We start from the raw sequence: 23837 nt of genomic DNA on the forward strand, positions 1-23837 counted from the left end.
TTCCTATAGGCCGCATCCTTGGGCACAGTTATTGCTGTGCCCATAACAGGAGTGTAAGTGACAGCAGCTTCTGATGTGCAAAAAAGTCTGCAGCATGCCAATGAAAAACTCTCAGTGTAGGGGCTGCATGGAGATTGCATATGGGCCCCTTTCTCCGTGTGTAATCTTTTGAAAAAGTGAACAATATCCCTGTGAAAAAAACAAGCTAGTCAGGTGATCTTCAAAGACATACAGTAAAATCATGAGAATAAAGTGCTCTGGAGTAATTTATGTGGCAGACAGTTATCATGACCAAATGTAAAAAATACATAGGACTTAACTTTCCCTTTCCACATTCCTCAGTGACTGTGTGATAAAATGCTTAGAAAAAAAATGTTCAAACAACAAAAGCAATTTAAAGAACATTTAAAGTATTGAATGTTCTCCCTTTGCTGTGTCCTGTAACTGAGATCAAATGGTGCCACCTATACCTAGAAGAACGATCACTTTTCCTCAACCCCATACATCAGCGGCGAACAGTGTGTTTTATTTCCAGGCAACAATCAGTGGTCCTGTGTTATTCAGCATTCCAGTGTTGGCGCGGGGTACTTTCTATCCATTAGTGCGATAGGGGAGCCACTGATAAAAAAAAGAAAAAGAAAACAATATACGTTTAGCTATTACTTTTCATCATTATTTAAATGGCACACAAAAACTGAAAGATAAGAAACTGTTATCTTCTAAAAACCATTTATTATACACACTTTCTAGTACACTTAAAAGGAAATATGAATAAAACAAAAGTGCATAGACTTGATGATTTAATTAAAGGACTTGGACTAAGTATTGTAATATATTTAGGTGAATATGTTCAGCACTGCAGATGGGACATCACTATTTCATGGGATATGAACTTATAATTTATTTAATAATGTTGCTAAGTAAAAAGAGGCTCATTTGGAGGTAGACACATTGTGCTCTGAAAGAATGCAGGAAAACACGCAAACAACAGTAGTTTTCCATTAACTGTAGCTTAACTCTAACTTTAAACTTAACCTTAAACCTGTGGCTGTCGACATTCACAATGCCGAAGCAATGACCATGTAGACATTATGCCAATGTTGACATTGTGAATGTTGGCCATGTTCAGTCGACATTCTGGTGTTGACATAATGATATGCAAAAAAACGATATGCAAAAAACCTTATGCGGATATTATTATCGGTGTCATCACATTGACTTATGCCCAGCTCTAAATGAGCCTACTGTACCTATGTTTTATGTGTTGTGTTTTAGGGTGGACGCTTGTATCGAACATCTCTTTGAAAAGTATACATTTGCAAGAGAATGCTGTCATCAGGGCCTGGTTAAGGGTTCCAGCTGCCCTAGGCTAATACAGATTTAATAATTTTTTTTACCACAAATTCAATTATTGTTTGCTGATACAAATTGTATTTCTTCTTACTTCTTTAGGTCTGTTAGCTGCAGGTGCAGTCTGTGTGCTTAGTCTGATCTCGTGAGATGTGGTAAGGCCCGTATTCACAGGCAGATGTGGGGAGAGATGTGTGCTGAGCGGTTCGCTCTCCCCCCGCTCAGCACAGCGCGATGTGTGCTGAGCGTGCGGGGGGGCTCATTTCACCCAGTTGAGCATGCAGGCTAATCTAGCACCAGCGATATCGCTGTGTGGGGTACACACGGACAGATCATGCTTAAAATCTAAGCAATCTAGTCAGATTGCTTAGATTATTGCTCCGTGAGTACCCCCCTGTATTCTCATGAGACCAAGCTGACAGTAAGTACCGCACTAAGGGAGACATTTACTAAGCAGTGATAAGAGTGGAGAAGTGAGCCAGTGGAGAAATTGCTCCATCAACCAATCAGCAGTTCTGTATAATTTTATAATATGCAAATTATAGATGTTACTTCAGTGCTGATTGGTTGCCATGGGCAACTTCTCCACTTAGTAACTGTCCCCCTAAGACAGCTAACATCGGATTTGCTGTTAGCTGCCTGCATATCTTAGCCTGGGTGTTAGTGACAGACGGGATCCGCCCCATGAAACCAGGGGCGGCCCTGATAACAGCTTTGGGGTGATGACAGCGATGGCAGAAATGGGCAATGCCGTCACCGCTTAGAGGTAAAAAAAAGAAATTTAATAAATTTATTGTGCCGGCGCTGCACCACCCCAGGACCCAGCTCTCCAGGCTGCATCCTGATCAGCCTATTGGTTGATCAGGCCCTGGCTGTCATACACTGTACAATAATTGAGCTGAACAGTGAATTCCTATCTGCTGGGTTAGATTATTGCACAGTATGTAAACAGCACCAAGGGGCAATTATCCTTCTGATCGGCTCATCTGATTTGCACTACTGCAAGAAATTTGTTGCTAAGAATAAGCAGATATCGGGCCACAAAAATGTTGTGTGTATGTGATAGGCCAACATAATGCATTTAAATATGTCAACTCAATGTGGCATTTATCATTTAGATACTGTAGGAACAAAATTTGAGTACTGCGTACACTGGAAATTGGATATTCACTGAACAGCTTTTTGGAAGAACAGGCTGAGGTGCCGTTTCTACTTTTGTATTTCCATTCTGCAATATATAGGTTAGCATTTCATGGATGGGTATCCAGTCTATAGATCTACACTAAAAAGGTCTACAGTCAATAGGCCCACCACTAATGATAGACATACATTAGATTGACAGGGTCAAAAGGTCGACAGGGCCAAAATGTCGACATATAAAAGGTAGACAGTTCTAAAGGGTGACAGGATTAAAAGGTCGACAAGGTCAAAAGATCGACATGTCAATGGTCAACATGTATATTCAACACACTGTTTTTGTTTGTTTTTTCAATTTTTTCATACTTTACCATCCATGTAGACTACAAGTGGGAATAGTAACCTCTGCCGAGCGCAGTAGTAGTAAAGCTTGTTTGTGGCAGAAAAGTGACAAATCACAAAAAAAAAAAATGTGTCTACCTTTTTTGTGTCGATCATTTCTATGTTGACCCTGTTGACCCTTTGACCCTGTATACCTAATGCATGTCGACCATTAGTGGTCAACCTATTGACTGTGGACTTTTTAGTATAGATCTTATATTCCACACCCTCATAGATGTATAGCCTAAGCGTAGAGCGGGGACAACAAGCAATTAATACTTCTGTGTGGAATGGTTTGGACTCAAACAGTTAAAGCTAAATTCTGCCTTCTGAACATGTGAAATTTCATGGACAAGTGAAGTGCGAGTATAGAAAATATTTAAAAATGTTGCTCAGGTTTAGTTAGTTGACTTTTTTTCTGCTTATAATTTATAAACATAATAGTCTTTTTACAATAGCTGATTTCTATTAAACTTGCCTACACTCCCGAAACATCTGGAAAATTCCTGAATCTGCAGTGACTCTCTTGGTTGCCTAGAAGGTTAGGCAAGTCTCCTGGGGCCCCCTTGCAGCTGCCTACACAGGAAGTGGGCAGTGCAGATGGCATGATGACACAAATTGTGTTGCATTGCATAATAGTAGGGGATTGGGGCTACAATGATGTGATAGCGCCATGACACCCACCGCATTGCCTATTTGGATGCACCATGATCCATTTTACCCTCCTCCAGTGCCTGCCATGCTGCTGATAACTGCTGATTGGCCAGCCCTGCAGCCTTTTCCACCCCGGAGGTTATAAAGAAGGAGCAGCCACTGGGGAAATGTAGATGAAGCAGCTACTGTATATGTAGATATATTGGTTACTGATTATAACAATATACAGCAATCTAAGACAGCTGGGTCTTGATGGGTGTGCCCTTTGATCTCTCAGGATAAATACACAATTTCACTGCCACCAGTAAAGATCTTAAGGGAGTCTCGCACAAATATTAATATTTCACACCTACTCACACATAGGTACGTGGCTTTGACCTCACGGGCTCGTGAGTTCAGCAAGAGACACAGAGAATATGCTAGATTGCAGAATATTTTAATAATAAAAAAATTCTAAGATTTTTGGTTACAGAAAAAGGAATATTACAAAATACGGACAAATAGATTATATTGGTTTCAGAAATAAAAGGAAAACAAGGACACAAGATTCAAGGCTGTTTACATATGAGAGCAAGTTTCTTGCTGTGGGAGAGATCACAGAAAATATGGGTGCATGCCTCAATCATATTTAACTTCTCTCCAGGTAGTGAACACTTGATGCTGTGAGCACCTCATTCTTATCCCCCAACAGCTACTCCAAAGCTGCAACCCTTCAGTTTTAACTCTCTTGTTACTGGACATTAATGAATCAGTCACTCACTTCCAAGAAACTATCTCCTAGTAGACAGGGGGGTTGGGACAGTCCTGATAGACACAAAAGTCATTTTAGAGGTGATGTTCTTATAACCTTCTCAGGATTTAAACTTCTTGATCTTTTTGCCTGAAAGATCTGGTTATTTGGGGAGTGAAGCATGAAGCTATAGTACACAACCTTTTACGACTTGTCTGAGAGTCCCGTCGCCCAGAATAATATAAATTATCCTTCTTCCAAGCCTGCAGAGAGGTCACATACATGATACAGTGTGTCCAACATTTTGTTACCCAAAATCAAGTCACGCCTGCAATATGTCCATAGAATACACTGTTTTATACATACACCTACATGCAATAATTTCTAGTGATTACTTCTGAGTCTAACGGCTACTGTACACTTATATTCAAAAAAATCTATATGTTTATATTGTAACAAAATTAATAGTGTGGCATAAATTTTAAAAATATTTTCTTAATCTAATTCAATTGTTAAAAAAAGGAAAAATTGGGAGCATTTTCTTTTAAGAATATTGGCCAGTTAAGTGGTTAAACAACTTTTTTAAAGGTATTAAGAATAAATATATACTATAATAAAAGCACACTTCTGTATATTTGTGTTTCAAATGATTTGAGATATAATCAATACAAAATGTTAGCAAGTATTTACAATGATTTTACATTGGAGTAACATATAGAAATAAGCGTATTTTTAGTGTGCCTACTTAATCCCTAATTAAAGAGTTAAAATATAGTTAAACAAGATTAGCACCAGCACGGCACCTCAGCGTGTGTTTTTAATAGCGATATGCATAAGTCAAATATCTAAAAGGTCATATAAATGTCACAACAGAACTTCTAAAAAATAAAAAAAAGTGTTATGATATTTTAATCTTATTTAATTCCTCTAATTGTAAATGTCTCAGCATGATGTGAGAGCATATCACCATTCTGTCGTGGCCTTTCTGATATGTCTTTTTTGATTGACAGCAGTCATGACGGGCACTCATCAAAAATAAAGAAATGTTGTTCTTGAGGCAGAATGTGTTTCTATCTATCTATTGCTTTAACTGTAAGGCAGGTTAGGGTTAGGCACTAGTGGGAAGGTTAGGGGTAGGGATTAGTTTTAGGGATAATGGAAAATCCTTACTGAAATGCTTGAGGATTAGAGGTCTGACTTGGAAGTTTCTGCCAGGCAAAGGTTAGTCACTGCTGGATCACCTGGGGTGATATCTCGACATTCTGTCTACATGATGAATGATGACATGGTCAGCATCAACATTATGGCCATGCCGACATTCTCATGTCAACTTGATGAATGTCGACATGACTGTCAACATATCATACCCAACCCCTATGACAATACCCCACACTATATTTGATTTTTTAATTGGGTCTATTTTTATCCTAATATAATTTACAATATTCATGTAATTTTGTTATCGTTATTCAGTGCTACGGATACTTTGTGACACCTTATAAATAAATAAAAAATAAAAAAAGAAGAAGAAGAAGACTACAGTTTAGAGATGAGCGGGTTCGGTTCTCAGAGAACTGAACCCTACCGGACTTCACCACCCAAGCCCGGATCCGAGTCAGGATCGGGTTTTCCCGCCTGACTCGGAAACCAGAATGAGGCAAAACATCATCATCCCGCTGTCGGATTCTCGCGGGTTTTGGATTCCATATAAGGAGCCGCACGTCGCTGCCATTTTCATTCCGGCATTGGAAAATGTAGAGAGAGGACGTGTCTCCGTCCTCTCAGTGTCCGTGTCTTGTGCTGCATCTGTCCAGTCACAGTGGTTGTGTCCTCTGCTGCCATATGTCCAGTGTTGCTGTGTTGTGCTGCATCAGTTCACTGGTGGTGTTTTGTGCTGCATCAGTCCAGTAACAGTGGTGGTGTCCTGTGCTGCCATATGTCCAATGCTGCTGTATAAGTCCAGTCCAGTGGTGCTGTGTTGTGCTGCATCAGTCCAGTGGTGGTGTGTTGTACTGCATCAGTCCAGTCACAGTGGTGGTGCCCTCTACTGCCATATGTCCAGTGCTGCTGTATAAGTCCAGTCCATTGCAGTGGTGCTGTGTTGTCCTGCATCAGTCCAGTGGTGGTGTCCCTGTGCTGCCATATATGTACAGTGGTACTGCCGTATATGTCCATTGATACTGCTGTATATGTCCAGTGGTACTGCCGTATAAATACAGTGATCCTGTCGTATAATTCCAGTGATCCTGCCGTATAATTCCATTGATTCTGTCATATAATTCCACTGATCCTGCCGTATATGTCCATTGATACTGCCGTATATGTCCAGCAGTACTGCCGTATATGTTCATTGATACTGCCGTATATGTCCAGCGGTACTGCCGTATAAATCCAGTGATGCTGCTGTATAATTCCAGTGGTACTGGCGTATAAATCCAGTGATCCTGCCGTATAATTCCAGTGGTACTGGCATATAAATCCAGACTAGTGATACTGCCGTATATGTCCATTGATACTGCCGTATATGTCCATTGATATTGCCGTATATGTCCAGCAGTATTGCCGTATATGTCCAGCGGAACTGCTGTATAAATCCAGTGATCCTGCCATATAATTCCAGTGGTAACTGCCGTATAAATCCAGTGATCCTGCCGTATAATTCCAGTGGTACTGGTGTATAAATCCAGTGATCCTGCCGTATAATTCCAGTGATCCTGCCGTATAATTGCTGTGACCCTGTCGTATAATTCCAGTGATCCTGCCGTATAATTGCTGTGATCATGCCGTATAAATCCAGTGATCCTGCCGTATAATTCCAGTGATCCTGCCGTATATTTCCAGTGATCCTGACGTATAATTCCTGTGGTACTGGCGTATAAGTCCAGTGATCCTGCTGTATAATTACAGTGGTACTAGCGTATAAGTCTAGTCCAGTGATACTGCCGTATGTGTCCATTGATACTGCCTTATATGTCCAGGGGAACTGCCTTATAAATCCAATGATCCTGCCGTATAAATCCAGTGATCCTGCCGTATAATTCCAGTGGTACTGGTATATAAATCCAGTCCAGTGATACTGCCGTATAAACCCAGTGATACTGCCGTATATGTCCATTGATATTGCCGTATATGTCCAGCGGTACTGCCGTATAAATCCAGTGATCCTGCTGTATACTTCCAGTGGTACTGGCGTATAAATCCAGTGATCCTGCCGTATAATCCCAGTGGTACTGGCGTATAAATCCAGACTAGTGATACTGCCGTATATGTCCATTGATACTGCCGTATATGTCCATTGATATTGCCGTATATGTCCAGCAGTACTGCCGTATATGTCCAGCGGAACTGCCGTATAAATCCAGTGATCCTTCCGTATAATTCCAGTGGTAACTGCCGTATAAATCTAGTGATCCTGCTGTATAATTCCAGTGGTAACTGCCGTATAAATCCAGTGATCCTGCTATATAATTCCAGTGGTACTGATGTATAAATCCAGTGATCCTGCCATATAATTGCTGTGACCCTGCCGTATAATTCCAGTGATCCTGCCGTATAATTGCTGTGATCCTGCCGTATAAATCCAGTGATCCTGCCGTATAATTCCAGTTATCCTGCAGTATATTTCCAGTGATCCTGACGTATAATTCCTGTGGTACTTGCGTATAAGTCCAGTGATCCTGCCGTATAATTACAGTGGTACTGGCGTATAAATCTAGTCCAGTGATATTGCCGTATGTGTCCATTGATACTGCCTTATATGTCCAGGGGAACTGCCATATAAATCCAATGATCCTGCTGTATAATTCCAGTGGTACTGGTATATAAATCCAGTCCAGTGATACTGCCGTATATGTCCATTGATATTGCCGTATATGTCCAGCGGTACTGCCATATAAATCCAGTGATCATGCCGTATAATTCCAGTGGTACTGGTGTATAAATCCAGTGATGTTGCCGTATAATTCCAGTGATCCTGCCGTATAATTGCTGTGATCCTGCCGTATAATTTCAGTGATCCTGCCATATATTTGCAGTGACCCTGACATATAATTCCAGTGGTACTGGCGTATAAATCCAGGGATCCTGCTGTATAAATCCAGTAATCCTGCCGTATAATTCCAGTGATCCTGCCATTTATTTCCAGTGGTACTGGCGTATAAGTTTAGTGATCCTGCTGTATAATTACAGTGGTACTGGCGTATAAGTCCAGTCCAGTGATACTGCCGTATATTTCCATTGATACTGCCATATATGTCCAGTGATACTGCCGTATATGTCCATTGATACTGCCGTATGTGTCCATTGATACTGCCGTATATGTCCAGCGGTACTGCCGTATAAATCCAGTGATCCTGCCGTATAATTCCAGTGGTACTGGCGTATAAAATCCAGTGATCCTGCCGTATAATTTCATGTAAGTCCATATAATTCCGTATAAATCCAGTCCAGTGGTGCTGCCATATACTGTAACTTCAGTGGTGCTGTCCTGTGCTGTATATTATTTACTCCAAATAAAGGGGTTATTAATATTTAATCCAAATAATTTTCACAGGGTTTGCTCTCCTGTTCCTTCATATTGTTATATAACTCCAGAAAAATAATGGAGAACAAAAATTTGGAGGATAAAATAGGAAAAGATCAAGAACCACTTCCTCCTAGTGTTGAAGCTGCTGCCACTAGTTATGACAAAGACGATGAAATCCCATCAATGTCGTCTGCCAAGTCCGATGCCCAATGTGATAGTAGAGGGCATGTAAAATCCAAAAAGCCAAAGTTCAGTAAAAAGACCCAAAAAGAAATGTAAATGGTCTGAGGAGAAACGTAAACTTGCCAATATGCCATATACGACACGGAGTGGCAAGGAACGGCTAAGGTCCTGTCCTATGTTCATGACTAGTGGCTCAGCTTCACATGATGATGGAAGCCCTCATCCTCCCGCTAGAAAAATGATAAGAGTTAAGATGGAAAAAGCACAGCAAAGAATTGTGCGTTCTAAGATGGTATCATAAATCCCCAAGGAGAGTCCAAGTATGTCGGCGGTTGCGTTGCCTGACCTTCCCAACACTGAAGGGGAAGAGGTGGCTCCTTCCACCATTTGCATGCCCTCTGCAAGTGCTGGAAGAAGCACCCACAGTCAAGTTTCTGATATTCAAATTGAAGATGTCACTGTTAAAGTACACCAGGATGAGGATATGGGTGTTGCTGGCGCTGATGAGGAAGTTGACGATGAGGATTCTGATGGTGATGTGGTTTGTTTAAGTCAGGCACCGGGGGAGACACTTGTTGTCCATGGGATGAAGAAGCCATTGTGATGCCTGGGCAAAATACCAAAAAAGCCACCTCTTTGGTGTGGAATTATTTCTCCACAAACCCGGACAACAGGTGTCAAGCCATATGTGTTGCCTCTGTCAATCTGTAATAAGTAGGGGTAAGGATGTTAACCACCTAGGAACATCCTCCTTTATACGTCACCTGCAGCGCATACATTAGAAGATAGTGTCAAGTTGTGAAACTTTGGATAAGAGCGTAAGCAGTCCACTAACACCTAAATCCCTTCTTCCTCTTGTACCCAAGCTCCTGCAAGCCACACCACCAACTCCCTCTACGTCAACTTCCTCCTCAATCAGGAACGTCATTAGTCCTGCAGGCCATGTCACTGGCAAGACTGAGGAGTTCTCTCCTAACCGGGATTCCTCTGGAGGATCCATGAGTGGTACGCCTGCTGCTGCTGCCACTGCGTTGCTGCTGGGAGTTGATCATCATCCCAGAGGGGAAGTCGGAAGACCACTTGTACTACTTCCAGTAAGCAATTGACTGTCCAACAGTAATTTGGGAGGAAGTTGAAATATGACAGCAGTCATCCTTTTGCAAAGTGGATAACTGAGGCCTTGACAGCTAGGTTGGTGTTAGACGTGCGTCCAGTATCTGGCATTAGTTCAGTGGGACTTAGAGAATTGTTTGAGATAGTGTGTCCCCGGTATCAAATCCCATCTAGGTTCCAATTCACTAGGCAGGCGATACCGAGAATGTACAGAGACGTCAGAAAAAGTGTCTTCAGTGTCCTACAAAATGCAGTTTTTCCCACTGTCCACTTACCCACGGACATGAGGACAAGTGGAACAGGGCAGAATAAGGACTATATGACTGTGACAGCCCACTAGGTAGATGTATGGCCTCCTGCAGGAACAACAGCAGCGGCACCAGTAGCAGCATCTCGCAAACGCCAACTCATTCCTAAGCAGGCTAAGCTATGTATCACTGCTTTTCGTAAGAGGCACACCACTGAAAACCTCTTACGGAAACTGAGGGACATCATTGAACAATAGCTTACCCCAATTAGACTCTCCTGGGGATTTGTGATATTGGACAATGCCACCAATACACCAATATTGTGCGTGCATTACATCATGGCAAACTCCAGCACGTCACATGTTTTGCACATACAATTAATTTGGTGGTGCAGAATTTTTTTTAAAATGACAGGGGCGTGCTGGAGATGATGTCGGTGGCACGAAAAATTGTGGGCCACTTTCAGCATTCAGCCACCGCGAGCCAAAGAGTGGAGCGCCATCAAACACACCTGAACCTACACTGCCATCACCTGAAGCAAGAGGTGATAACGAGGTGGAATTCAACACTATATATGCTTCAGAGGATGGAGGAGCAGCAAAAGGCCATTCAAGCCTATACATCCACCTATGATATAGGCAAAGGAGGGGTAATGCACCTGACTCAAGCACAGTGGAGAATGATTTCTGTCTTGTGCAACGTTCTCCAACCCTTCGAACTTGCCACACGTGATGTCAGTTCAGACACTGCCAGCTTGAGTCAGGTCATTCCTCTCATCAGGCTTTTGCATAAACAGCTGGGGAAACTGAAGGAGAAGCTAAGATGGAGCGATTCTGCAAAGTATGTGGGACTTGTGGATGGAGCCCTTCATTCGCTTTGCCAGGATTCAAGGGTGGTTAATCCGTTGAAATTAGAGCACTACATTTTGTCCACCGTGCTCTATCCGAGGTTTAAAGCCTACGTTGTATCTCTCTTTCCGGCAGACACAAGTCTGCAGAGGTTCAAATACCTGCTGGTGAGAAAATTGTCAACTCAAGCGGAATGTGATCTGTCAACAGCTCCTCCTTCACTTTCTCCTGCAACTGGGGTTGCAAGGAAAAGGATAAGATTTCCTAGCCCACCCACTGGCGGTGATGCAGGGCAGTCAGGAGCGAGTGCTGACATCTGGTCCAGGCTGAAGGACCTGCCAATGATTACTGACATGTCTACTGTCACTGCATATGATTCTGTCACCATTGAAAGAATGGTGGATGATTATATGAGTGACAGCATCCAAGTAGGCATGTCAGACAGTCCGTACGTATACTGGCAGGAAAAAGAGGCAATTTGTATGCCCTTGCTCAAACTGGCTTTATTTTACCTAAGTTGCCCTCCCTCCAGTGTGTACTCCGAAAGAGTGTTTAGTGCAGCCGGTAACCTTGTCAGCGATCGGCGTAGGAGGTTACTTCCACAAAATGTGGAGAAGATGATGTTCATCAAAATGAATTATAAATGTCTCCAGGAAGACCTTGATTAGCAATTGCCTCCAGAAAGTACACAGGGACCTGTGATGTTGGATTCCAGTGGGGACGAATTAATACTCTGTGAGGAGGAGGATGTACACAGTGAAAGGGGTGAGGAATCAGAGGATGAGGTCGACATCTTGCCTCTGTAGAGCCAGTTTGTGCAAGGAAATATTGGTTGCTTCTTTTTTGGTGGGGGCCCAAACAAACAAGTCATGTCAGCCTCGTGTGGCAGACCCTGTCGCTGAAATGATTTATTTGTAAAAGTGTGCATGTCCTGTTTATACAACATAAGGGTGGGTGGGAGGGCCCAGGGACAATTCCATCTTGCACCTCTTTTTCTTCTTTTCATCATGTGCTGTTTGGGGACTAGTTTTTTTAACTGCCATCCTGTCTGCCACTGCAGTGCCACTACTAGATGGGCCAGGTGTTTATGCCGCACACCTGTGTTGCTTAGCTTAGCCATACAGCTACCTCATTGCACCTCTTTTTCTTCTTTGCATGATGTGCTGCTTGGGGCCTAGTTCTTGAATAGTGCCATCCTGTCTGACACCGCAGTGCCACTCCTGGATGGGCCAGGTGTTTGTGCCACACACGTGTGTCGCTTAGCTTAATCATACAGTTACCTCACTGCACCTCTTTTACTTCTTTGCATGATGTGCTGTTTGGGGCCTAGTTTTTTTAAGTGCCATCCTGTCTGCAACTGCAGTGCCTCTCCTACATGGGCCAGGTGTTTGTGCTGCACACTTGTGTTGCTTAGCTTAGTCATCCAGCCACCTCGGTGTAACCTTTTGGCCTAAAAACAATATTGTGAGGTGTGAGGTGTTCAGAATAGACTGGGAATGAGTGGAAATTAATGTTATGGCGGTTAATAATACCGTAGGAGCTAAATTACCCCCACATTTTGTGATTTTAGCTGTTTTTATGTTTTTTTCAAAAATCATCCAGATCCAAAACTAAAACCAAAACACGAAAGGGTGGTTTTGTCAAAATCAAGCCAAAACCAAAACACAAGCGGGGAATTAGAACCAAAACCAAAACACAAAATACGAAAAGTGCCCACCGCACATCTCTACTATAGTATGTAACATCTCTTTATCTAAAAATCCACAATCAGCCATTTGCTCCCAAACAAAAATTGTCAATCAGACAAGTTGTTTGAATCCAACGATTTGACCATTTCTGTCTGTATTCTGCCATTTGGGAGCAAATTTCTGACTGTCATTTGCTCTTCATTCCAACCAGCCAGCAAGTTGGATGGTTGGAGGAAAGTTGATCTTGTGTATAGCCAGTCGCTTCCTCAGATAGTCAGCTGCCTGAGGAAGCAGATGAGCCGTGAAACATGTTGCAAGTTTCCAAAGTAAGACTCATTCTGTTTTTATTTTATTGCTTTTTTATTTTCATTTAATTGATTCACATTTTTAAATGTTTGTATTTATTTTACTTTTTAGTGCCAACCACCTTGTTAAATGTATTTTATTTAGTTTTATAAAATATGTTAATGTTATAGGAACTGACAAGTCTTAAGACATGTATGTGTCGTATATACAGTACTGTATAATTTACAATAAATGTATTTTACAACTAGACTATTGTAGAGGAAAACTCTAGAGATGAGCGGGCTTGATTTTCTGAAAACGGAGCCCACCCAAACTTCCGAGATCCAAGGGAATCTTAGCCATGGCTCCGGTTTTCCAGTCAGGCTCAGATTCCAAATCGAGGCAAAATGTTATCATCCTGGCATCAGTACAAGTCCCCGCAGTGAGATTTGGGCACCATTTCACAGCAGATGTCGATGAGCTGTGTGATGCTGACGTCTGTACTGACTCCATTCCAGAACTGAGCTAAATTATCTGTCCAGCTCAACTATCTGCCAGTCTATTCTAGTGCTGCTGAGCTGACCTATCTATCCATCCATCCATCCATCCATCCATCCATCCATCCATCCACTGTAGTGCTGCTGAGCTTAATTATCTGTCTTTCCACTCCAGTGCTGAGATGACCATCTGTCCACACTAGTCCCCTTAGTTTTAACATTGGCCAAGCTAGATACCGTACAGGCAGTTAGCAAGTCCTTGTTTATTAATTTTTTACAGTGCAGGAAGTTGGACGTTACATCTGTTATCTAAGTGTGTCACACTGCTGCTGCTGTGTACCCACAAGTGTCACACTTGTATATTTTTTTGTCACTGCCCACAGTGCAGCTGCAGCCCAGAGCTCCATATAGGGCAGCATTAGCCCTTGGTGCACACAGCACACTTTTTTTTCACTGCCTGCAGTGCAGCCCAGAGCTAATATACTTTTTGTATAACTGGTGTTTGCTGTAGGTGCTGTGACCCACTGCATTCATATAAATACAGTATATGCACTGTGACACCACAGGAAGTACCCCACTGCATACACATAAGTAATAGCAGCACTGTGATTCCACAGGCCATACCCCACTATGTTCATAAATAATATAAGCACTGTGACTTTGCAGGCCGTACTCAACTATATTCACATAAATAATATAAGCACTGTGACTCTGCAGGCCATAACCCACTGCTTTCACATAAATTTAAGTACTGTGAGAAAGCAAAGTGAGTTGTCATTTTTGAAAAAAAGTTCAAATAAATACTATAGTTATTTTATTTGTACAACTTGTGTGTGCTGTAGGTGCTGTACCTTACTGCATTCACATAAATATAAGCACTGAGTCAATATGGATTACAATCACTTGATAGAAGAGCAGGAGGAGCAACCAAGTAATAATGCCATGGGTGCTGCCAGTCATGATAGTACCACAACATTTGCTAAAGTTGGTCCAGTGGGAAGAAAGTTTAGGCAAGGGCATCTGAGATCAAAATCTTTCACACTGTTAAAAAAAAATGGGTAGAGGTGTCACACTGAAAACCAATACATCAGTGCCCAAAAAAAGAAAATTTTTAGCTATGTGTGACTCTGAAAATTCTCAGACTGTACTCTTCAGCTCCGTCCACCATTTTTGCACCATCTGCAAATGTGGGAATGAACATCACAAGTAAAGATGGTGATGATAATGACATAATAGACATTGAGGATGTTACTGTGGAAGTAAACAGGATGAAGTGGGCATTTGTGTGCTATCTGATGCTACTGAGGATGATGAGGATGTTGATGATGTTTGTGTAAGTCAATCACCAGTGGCAGCAGTTCTTGCCATTGTGATGTCTGGGCATAAGACCAAAATAAGCCACCTCTTGGGTGCGGGATTATATTTTCCCAAATCCTAACAACGTTTGTAAAGGCATCTGCTCCCTTGTGCGGCCAGAGCTAGTAGAGGTACAGTAGGAACGTTAACCATCTAGGCACCTTTTCAATGTTATGTCATTTGCGGTGACTTCATCAATTTTTTTTTCAAAATTCTAATAATTTGTTGTAATTAATAACCCTCATCATCAACCTACTCATTAGTGATCAGAGATAGTCCTTCCAAAAAATAGGTTTGTTGATCCCAAACCAACCAAGCACTTCAGCCACAAAAGTGTCAGTCCCTTTCGCTGAAGTGATTGGTTTGCTAAATTGTGCATGTCCTCCATAAAAGTGGGTGGAAGGATCCAAGGACAATTCCATCTTGTACCCTTTTGGTTTCATAATGGGCTGTCATTTTTTTTGGGTGGTGGGGCATTGGGGATGGTCTTTGAATTACTAATTTGCAACACATTTTTAACTATAAATGATGTGGTACAGTACCTCACACATGTTAATTTTAAAGAATGAATCAATCAGTTATTATTTTATTCATTCATGGCCTTTTCTCTCCTGACTTGCTGCAAAACAGAAGGTTGATATAGTCCACTTCTACATTTTTTTTCTTTAATAATCAATCAATCCTTCATTCTTTTACCTGCTTTCCATTATATACTCCATTTCCATTTCCCTTTGCTTCATTTAGGTCTCTGAGCTACTGTAGTTCTCAATTAAGGAAAACATTCTTGGTTACTTTCTATGGGGTCGCATAGTGTATTAAACTGCTATCCTGTCTGACACTGCAGCGCCACTCTGTTTCCCAAATGTGCCATTATTGAAGTTGAACTGCCATGTGTTTGTGCCACCCACTGCTGTCGCTTAGCTTATTCAGCCAGCTAGATGAGTACAACCTTAAGGCGTAAACTGGATGAAAACAATATTGTGAGCTGTAAGGTGGTCAAAATTGACTAGAAATGACTGAAAATTAATGTTATTGAGGTTAATATTACTGTAGAAACAAAATTGGCCCAAATTATGTGAGTTTAGCTGTTTTTATCAATTTAAAAAAAATACAGACTCAAAACCACAATAAAAACATGTGAGGGTGGCTTTGGGAAAACAAAAACCAAAACACAATGGTAACAGATCCAAAACCAAAACCAAAACACAGGGGTTGCAATGCCGACTCCGGAATCCTGACTAGCGGTGAAATGCTGCCGTTGGAATGCGGGTGACACAGGCTAATCTCCCTCTGTGGGTGTCCACACGACACCCATAGAGGGAGAATATAACCTGTGGTGAGCACAGCGAGCCACACTGCCAACAGCGTGGCGAGCACAGCGAGCCCACAAGGAGCTTTCTAGTGCTCACCCCGCTGTCGGCATACTAGTGGCTGGAATGCCGCAGACGGTATACTGACGGTCGGCATACCAGCTACCGGTAATTCATACTAAACTCGTGTACACAGCTTACATTTAGTGAGGAATGAAAGAGGTTGTTCAGTAGTCAAACAAAGTTCTGGCCATTTAGGGTACTATTTATCCACATTTAAGGTATTTATGCAAAGTTACATTTATCCACATTAAAGTCTTGTATTGCATTCCTTATATGTTATATAACTACATTATGTATATGTCTATTTCTGTTTCAATTAGTAATGTGCACCGGACATTTTTCGGGTTTTGTGTTTTGGTTATGGATTCGGTTTCGCGGCCGTGTTTTGGATTCGGACGCATTTTGGCAAAACCTCACTGAAATTTTTTTGTCGAATTCGGGAGTGTTTTGGATTCGGGTGTTTTTTACAAAAAACCCTAAAAAACAGCATAAATCATAGAATTTGGGGGTCATTTTGATCCCATAGTATTATTAACCTCAATAACCATAATTTCCACTCATTTCCAGTCTATTCTGAACACCTCACACCTCACAATATTATTTTTAGTCCTAAAATTTGCACCGAGGTCGTTGGATGACTAAGCTAAGCGACCCAAGTGGCCGACACAAACACCTGGCCCATCTAGGAGTGGCACTGCAGTGTCAGGCAGGATGGCACTTCAAAAATATAGTCCCTAAACAGCACATGATGCAAAGAAAAATGAAAGATAAAAGAGGTGCAAGATGGAATTGTCCTTGGGCCCTCCCACCCACCCTTATGTTGTATAAACAGGACATGCACACGTTAACAAACCCATCATTTCAGCGACAGGGTCTGCCACACAACTGTGACTGAAATGACTGGTTGGTTTGGGCCCCCACCAAAAAAGAAGCAATCAATCTCTCCTTGCACAAACTGGCTCTACAGAGGCAAGATGTCCACCTCATCATAATCGTCCGATTCATCACCCCTTTCACTGTGTACATCCCCCTCCTCACAGATTATTAATTCGTCCCCACTAGAATCCAACATCTCAGGTCCCTGTGTACTTTCTGGAGGCAATTGCTGGTGAATGTCTCCACGGAGGAATTGATTATAATTCATTTTGATGAACATCATCTTCTCCACATTTTCTGGAAGTAACCTCGTACGCTGATTGCTGACAAGGTGAGCGGCTGCACTAAACACTCTTTCGGATTACACACTGGAGGGGGGGCAACTTAGGTAAAATAAAGCCAGTTTGTGCAAGGGCCTCCAAATTGCCTCTTTTTCCTGCCAGTATACGTACGGACTGTCTGACGTGCCTACTTGGATATGGTCACTCATATAATCCTCCACCATTCTTTCAATGGTGAGAGAATCATATGCAGTGAAAGTAGACGACATGTCAGTAATCGTTGGCAGGTCCTTCAGTCCGGACCAGATGTCAGCACACGCTACAGACTGCCCTGCATCACCGCCAGCGGGTGGGCTCGGAATTCTTAGCCTTTTCCTTGCACCCCCAGTTGCGGGAGAATGTGAAGGAGCAGCTGTTGACGGGTAACGTTCCGTTTGACTTGACAATTTTCTCACCAGCAGGTCTTTGAACCTCTGCAGACTTGTGTGGGGTAAGCCATTCTGCGATGATGTTCCTCAGTTTCCGTAAGAGGTTGTCAGCTGTGTGCCTCTTCTGGAAAGTGGTGATACAAAGCGTAGCCTGCCTAGGAACGAGTTGGCGTTTGCGAGATGCTGCTACTGGTGCTGCCGCTGCTGTTCTTGCTGCGGGATGCAATACATCTACCCAGTGGGTTGTCACAGTCATATAGTCCTGAGTCTGCCCTGCTCCACTTGTCCACATGTCCGTGGTTAAGTGGACATTGGGTACAACTGCATTTTTTAGGACACTGGTGACTCTTTTTCTGAGGTCTGTGTACATTTTCGGTATCGCCTGCCTAGAGAAATGGAACCTAGATGGTATTTGGTACCGGGGACACAGTAGCTCAATCAAGTCTGTAGTTGCCTGTGAATTAACGGTGGATAACGGAAACACGTTTCTCACCGCCCAGGCTGCCAAGGCCTGAGTTATCCGCTTTGCAGCAGGATGACTGCTGTGATATTTCATCTTCCTCGCAAAGGACTGTTGGACAGTCAATTGCTTACTGGAAGTAGTACAAGTGGTCTTCCGACTTCTCCTCTGGGATGATGATCGACTCCCAGCAGCAAGAACAGCAGCGCCAGCAGCAGTAGACGTTACACTCAAGGATGCATCGGAGAAATCCCAGGCAGGAGAGGACTCGTCAGACTTTCCAGTGACATGGCCTGCAGGACTATTGGCTTTCCTGTGTAAGGAGGAAATTGACACTGAGGGAGTTGGTGGTGTGGTTTGCAGGACCTTGGTTACAAGAGGAAGGGATTTAGTGGTCAGTGGACTGCTTCCGCTGTCATCCAAAGTTTTTGAACTTGTCACTGACTTATGATGAATGCGCTGCAGGTGACGTATAAGGGAGGATATTCCGAGGTGGTTAACTTCCTTACCCCTACTTATTACAGCTTGACAAAGGCAACATACGGCTTGACACCTGTTGTCCGCATTTGTGTTAAAATAATTCCACACCGAAGAGGTGATTTTTTTTGTAATTTGACCAGGCATGTCAATGGCCATATTCGTCCCACGGACAACAGGTGTCTCCCCGGGTGCCTGACTTAAACAAACCACCTCACCATCAGAATCCTCCTTGTCAATTTCCTCCTCAGCGCCAGCAACACCCATATCCTCATCCTGGTGTACTTCAACAGTGACATCTTCAATTTAACTATCAGGAACTGGACTGCGGGTGCTCCTTCCAGCACTTGCAGGGGGCGTGCAAATGGTGGAAGGCGCAAGCTCTTCCCGTCCAGTGTTGGGAAGGTCAGGCATCGCAGCCGACACAATTTGACTCTCCTTGGGGATTTGTGATTTAGAAGAACGCACAGTTCTTTGCTGTGCTTTTGCCAGCTGAAGTCTTTTCATTTTTCTAGCGAGAGGATGAGTGCTTCCATCCTCATGTGAAGCTGAACCACTAGCCATGAACATAGGCCAGGGCCTCAGCCGTTCCTTGCCACTCCGTGTCGTAAATGGCATGTTGGCAAGTTTACGCTTCTCCTCAGACGCTTTTAATTTTGCTTTTTGGGTCATTTTACTGAACTTTTGTTTTTTGGATTTTACATGCTCTCTACTATGACATTGGGCATCGGCCTTGGCAGACGACGTTGATGGCATTTCATCGTCTCATCCATGACAAGTGGCAGCAGCTTCAGCACGAGGTGGAAGTGGATCGTGATCTTTCCCTATTTTACCCTCCACATTTTTGTTCTCCATTTTTTAATGTGTGGAATTATATGCCAGTATCAATAGCAATGGCCTACTACTATATACAGATGTAGCCACCTTTATCTTGACTGTTTCTCCGCCGAGACGGGCGTTTAGTCACGCTAAGGCGATAGCTGAGTTTAATCACAGGTAGGCGCGTTGAGGCGATCTAGATACTCATCATGCATTACACATCTCCACCACTGTGTGGCTAATGCTCCACTAATCCAGTACTTTCGATCATACAGTATAGCGGCAGATTGATCTACAGCTCTGGCAATACTGTAGGCGTAACGGGAGGCGGTGGAAAAAGTATGGAGTACTGGATGTGTATGGAGACGCAACTACAGTAATTGTGTAAAAGGAAGAATGTACAGGACAATGTATAAACACCGTGCTTTTAAAATACATGAGCGTCTGGGAATGGAGGGCTACAGTAGCTAGCAGGAGGCGGTCAAAAATACCGTGCTTTACAAATGCGAGCGTCCGAGTCCTCTAAGGCATAAACCAACTCCAATGGGGGTGGGGGCCGGGCGCTGTTTGCAGTACTTTCACACATGAAATTGGGAGTCTCTCATGAGGCGTCGTGGGCTAGGGGTGAAGGCTCCCACCTCCCACGCTGGGGGTCCAGGGTTCGAGACGTGATGTGCCTTCTTTTTTTTTTTTTTATTGTAATAATACACTGTATTATTTTATCTACATTGTAAGACAGTCAATGGAAAGGTGCACACAAGTTACATATAAATCAGAGTACATCTGCAGGAGCGATTCTTTACGCTAAATGCAACTAAACAGCGGGAATGAAATGAGGGTATTCTGACGCTACTAACTGAGCAAAACAGTACTGTAGATCTTCAGCGTTTGTGTATTGCACATGACCTGAATTCCCTCCCTGTGCAGGCTCCCAGGGGGGAAGGGCGATGGGGGTAGGGGGAGACGATGGGAAATACTGTACTGTGCCTTTGAAATGCAATTACATGAGCGTCCGAGTCCACTACGGCATACTGTAAACCAACACCAATGGGAAGGAAATGCCAACCATTTTTTTTATGTGTTCCCGTGACATTCATTTAAAAAAAAAAATGTTTTCTCTCTAATACATCCAATGGAAGGATGCACACAGGTTTCACATAAATCAAAGTACATCTGCAGGAGCGATTCTTTACGCTAAATGCAACTGCACAACGGCAATGAGTAGAAATGAGTGTATTCTGACGCTACTAAGTGAGCAAAACAGTATTATACAGTAGATATTCGGCGTTTGTGTATTGCACATGACCTGAATTCCCTCCCTGTCTACTGCATGATCTGTGCAGGCTCCCAGGGGGGAAGGGCAATAGGCTAGCAGGAGGCGGTGGAAAATACCGTGCTTTACAAATACGAGCGTCCGAGTCCTCTAAGGCATAAACCAACACCAATGGGGTGGGGGCCGGGCGCTGTTTGCAGTACTTTCACACATGAAATTGGGAGTCTCTCATGAGGCGTCGTGGGCTAGGGGTGAAGGCTCCCACCTCCCACGCTGGGGGTCCAGGGTTCGAGACGTGATGTGCCTTCTTTTTTTTTTTCTTATTGTAATAATACACTGTATTATTTTATCTACATTGTAAGACAGTCAATGGAAAGGTGCACACAAGTTACATATAAATCAGAGTACATCTGCAGGAGCGATTCTTTACGCTAAATGCAACTAAACAGCGGGAATGAAATGAGGGTATTCTGACGCTACTAACTGAGCAAAACAGTACTGTAGATCTTCAGCGTTTGTGTATTGCACATGACCTGAATTCCCTCCCTGTGCAGGCTTCCAGGGGGGAAGGGCGATGGGGGTAGGGGGAGACGATGGGAAATACTGTACTGTGCCTTTGAAATGCAATTACATGAGCGTCCGAGTCCACTACGGCATACTGTAAACCAACACCAATGGGAAGGAAATGCCAACCATTTTTTTTTCATGTGTTCCCGTGACATTCATTTAAAAAAAAAAATGTTTTCTCTCTAATACATCCAATGGAAGGATGCACACAGGTTTCACATAAATCAAAGTACATCTGCAGGAGCGATTCTTTACGCTAAATGCAACTGCACAACGGCAATGAGTAGAAATGAGTGTATTCTGACGCTACTAAGTGAGCAAAACAGTACTATACAGTAGATATTCGGCGTTTGTGTATTGCACATGACCTGAATTCCCTCCCTGTCTACTGCATGATCTGTGCAGGCTCCCAGGAGGGAAGGGCAATAGGCTAGCAGGAGGCGGTGGAAAATACCGTGCTTTACAAATGCGAGCGTCCGAGTCCTCTAAGGCATAAACCAACACCAATGGGGTGGGGGCCGGGCGCTGTTTGCAGTACTTTCACACATGAAATTGGGAGTCTCTCATGAGGCGTCGTGGGCTAGGGGTGAAGGCTCCCACCTCCCACGCTGGGGGTCCAGGGTTCGAGACGTGATGTGCCTTCTTTTTTTTTTTTTATTGTAATAATACACTGTATTATTTTATCTACATTGTAAGACAGTCAATGGAAAGGTGCACACAAGTTACATATAAATCAGAGTACATCTGCAGGAGCGATTCTTTACGCTAAATGCAACTAAACAGCGGGAATGAGTAGAAATGAGTGTATTCTGACGCTACTGTGAGCAAAACAGTACTATACAGTAGATATTCGGCGTTTGTGTATTGCACATGACCTGAATTCCCTCCCTGTCTACTGCATGATCTGTGCAGGCTCCCAGGGGGGAAGGGCAATAGGCTAGCAGGAGGCTACTGGGGACTCAGACTTATACAGTACTTGCATTTCAAAAGCACAGTATTTTCCACCGCCTTCTGCTTGCCCATCGCCCTTCCCCCCTGGGATCCTGCACAGGTCATGCAGTAGACAGGGAGGGAGTTATTCACGTAAACTAGGGCAAAGCTGCAGGAGCAGTTGTACTGTTTAGGGTCTATGCACCATATGGTATACATACAATTCTATAGCAGGGCAGACTCAATTGAAATGGCTACCGCCTGTGTCTCCTCGCCCAATGGAGGCCCTCGGCTATGGAGCAAGTAACAGCACAGATTTGGTAGGTCACGGGGCAATGCTGAAGGAGCGTCAGAATCCCCTAGCTAAAATACACAGGGGTGATAGGGATAAGTGAGGTCTTTGCGCATAACGATACACCGCAAAGTTCCCCATGGTTTTGATTATGCCTTTTCTTTGAACACGGTATTTTCCACTGCCTCACCCTACCCCCATCCCACTTTCCCCTTCCCCCCCTGGGAGCCTGCAAAGTACATGCAGTAGACAGGGAGGGAGTTCCGATCAGGTTACAAGACATGTGCAACAGTATACTACTGTATGTAGGAAAATCCACCGCCCACTCTGATTTATGTGAAACCTGTGTGCACCCTTCCATTGAATGTATAACAAAGAAAAATAATAATAATAAAGTGAATGTTACAGGAACACATTAAAAAAAGGTTGGCACTTCCTTCCCATTGGTGTTGGTTTATGCCTTAGGGGACTCGGACGTTAATACTTGTATTTCAAAAGCACAGTGTTTTCCACCGCCTCTCCCTACCCCCATCGTCCTTCCCCCCTGGGAGCCTGCACAGGTCATGCAGTGGACAGGGAGGGAGTTCAGGTCAGGTACAATACACAAATGCTGACGATCTACAGTACTGTGTTGCTCAGTTAGTTGCGTTGGAATACACTAATTTATACTCATTACCGCTGTGTATTTGTATATAGCGGAATGAATCGCTGCTGCAGATTTACTTTGATTTATGTGAAACCTGTGTGCACCCTTTCATTGAATGTACAACAAAGAAAAAAAATAATAAAGTGAATGTCACGGGAACATAGAAAAAAAAAGGTTGGCACTTTGTGACTCTCAGCATGGGAGGTGGGAGCCTTCATCACTAGATTGGTATGGAAGGGGAGACAATTAGCTACCGGAGGGTACCAACCCAAAGTTTCTGTGACCCCCACAAGGCTCATGGCAAGCGTCGGAACCTATGGTGGGTCTGAATTAACGGTCCCATTATAGTCTATGGGAAAATAAGTCCACTTTGCGTACTGATATCTCTGGTTCTGGGTGTCCCAGAGACTCAGGACTGGT

At 43.2% G+C, this 23837-nt stretch overlaps 1 long non-coding RNA gene across 1 annotated transcript in view; it reads right to left on the reverse strand.

Annotated features, from left to right (window-relative positions):
* Positions 1-261: 261 nt before the first annotated feature.
* Positions 262-23837, reverse strand: part of LOC134911767 (uncharacterized) — a 56987-nt gene continuing 33411 nt past the window's right edge. The window contains exon 3 of the long non-coding RNA XR_010176829.1: positions 262-618. This is a non-coding gene — a long non-coding RNA (uncharacterized LOC134911767). The remainder of the gene's footprint in view (positions 619-23837) is intronic.

Source organism: Pseudophryne corroboree, chromosome 4, assembly GCF_028390025.1.
Source record: "Pseudophryne corroboree isolate aPseCor3 chromosome 4, aPseCor3.hap2, whole genome shotgun sequence".
NCBI classification, from domain to species: Eukaryota; Metazoa; Chordata; class Amphibia; order Anura; family Myobatrachidae; genus Pseudophryne; species Pseudophryne corroboree.